A 2,444-nucleotide genomic window follows, 5' to 3' on the forward strand; every position below is an offset into this window, starting at 1 on the left:
AACTCTTTCTTACTTTTTAACCCACAAAGAGCTCTAAGTTGACCATCCGTTTCTAACAAAGCATATTGATATGGGCCAAGAAAATTAAAGGATGAGATGATTATCCACTCAATTTATAATTTGAATGGTGACTTAGTAAGGAAGATATCCAATGGCCTTGACAATGTAAGCTCCACTCCTTTTGACTCCTCCTTGATGACTTCTACCTTTTGACAACTTTCTTCAACTTCTACTTATTTGTCAACTTCTTCTAACTCTTCCTCATCATCAATCAAATCAAATTTTGGAGATTGTGTGAAGTCCACTTCAACATCAATTTCACATCCAATGGAAGAAGCTTCAACAAGATCACCAATATCACTTGGTGTAGAGTTGTCTTCAACGATGGAACTTGCCTCTTGTTCAACCTCCCCTAGATCTTCAACTATTCCTTCATCTTCAAGGGTCTCTACTTCCTCCACTTTTTGAGCCTTTTCTTGCTTCTTTTGAAGTATGGTTGCTTGAATCTGATCCATTAATTTCTTAAGACGATCCCTTTTCTCTTGTTCCACTTCACTAACATAATTGGAATCATGTTGCTCTTGGATTGATGGATATGGGTATTTTTTCATGGAGGGTTGTGGTGGTAAAGAGAGTTCATCATATGGTTGAAAAGGAGATGCACTAGAGCTTGGAGGTTGAGAGGTGTTTTGGATTTGGTTGGATAGTAAAGGTAGGAGGGACATAAGCTCTTTGAGGGAAGAGTTAAGTGTGGTTTGAAGCTCTCTTTGCTCTTGAAGAATAATATCAAGGGTATCATATATGGGAGCTTGGTTGGAGGGAAAAGAAGGGTTGTGAGGGTAATGATATTGAAGTGGTGGTGGTTCAATGGGTGCTTGTTCATAATGGTCATAAGTGTGTGGATAGGGAGGATATGAATTTGGATTCTGTGGAGGTAATTAGTGGAAATAGGATGTGGATTGAGAGTATGGTGGTTGGAATGATGGTGTTTGAGGATTATGTTGAGAGTATGGTGCATGAAATCATGGTGATTGAGTGGCATAATCATGATAAGAACCATCATATCCATTGGAATGATATGCATTATATAGAAGGGATTGCAATCATAGTAGCTTGGTTGAGGAGGTTGCCATGATGATTGCTCATATGGATGTGGCTCCCTTCTCAAAAATTCTTCCCCCTATAATGTGAGCCATCATTAAAGTTTCTATTACCTACAATATAGTCATAACCATATCCAAAACCACAAGGATGAGAATTCATATGGAAAAGAGGAAATCAAAATAAAGAATATCAAAAAGCAAAGAAAAATCAAACTCCTAATTATGGGCAAAACCAGGAAATAACCAAAAAATAAGATATTCACAATATTCACATATTCACAATAGCCAATAATATAACACCATTGCAATTCCCCGGCAACGGCACCAAAAACTTGATGAGGGATAAATGTCGGTCTAGAATTTCTCAAAGAAATTTCGTTGTAAACATAGTTCTAAACCAATAATTAATCCTCAATCAAAGTTTAGAAGGTTGTCACAATACAAATCAAAAGAGTATTAATCTCGGGTCGTTCTCCCTAGGAATTGTAATGAAGTGCTCAATTATTGGCTATGAAGGGATATTGGGGAGTTGAGGTGGTGATTGACAAGAAATGTAAATGACAAGAAGGTAAATAAAAATTAACTAATAAAGAAAAGAAAATCAAATGGTAAAAAGGTCTTGGCAAGGGTTGATGGTTAAGGATCTCTATCCTTCTTATCAACCACAATATAATAATTACAAGGATCAATCCTATTTTGTCATCCTCAAAATTGGAGGAAAGTCAAATGAGCTTCATTAATCCCAACCCATAAGTCCTAGCCACTCACTAATCAATTTAGTGAAGGCAAGGGTCAATGAAAACAAATTATCAATCACTTGGACATTAGTAACTCAAGGTCACCCAAGTTACCAACCCAAGCCAAGAATAGAAAAATCTAATTCATAACTAAAAGAAACATTTCATCAAACACCTAGAAGGCAATAAAGGTAAATATCATAAAATGCAAGAATCAATAAAAGCCATAACTAACATAAGCAAGAAATCAACAATAGCAACTAAGGTAAACATTAAGGGACATAAAAACATAAAATTGCATTAAAAGGGAATTAAAAGTAACAAAAGAGTTTGTGAACTAAAATTGACAATATAAGGAAATTAACAAGAGAAGAAGATAAACTAAGATACTAGAACAATGAAAAGTAAAGGAAAGCTAAATTGAAGCATGATTAAAAACTAGATCTAAGAAGAAATTAAACTAAGAACCCTAAAACCTAGAGAGATGAGAGAGCCTCTCTCTCTAGAATTCTACATCTATCTAAAAACTAAAACTAATGTAATGTTGTAATGTCTCCTTCACTCCCCAGCCTCTAAGCTACAGACTAGGCTCGAAACTGGGCCA

This window comes from Arachis ipaensis, chromosome B4 (assembly GCF_059453495.1).
Source record: "Arachis ipaensis isolate K30076 ecotype BB chromosome B4, ASM5945349v1, whole genome shotgun sequence".
Classification (NCBI taxonomy): domain Eukaryota; kingdom Viridiplantae; phylum Streptophyta; class Magnoliopsida; order Fabales; family Fabaceae; genus Arachis; species Arachis ipaensis.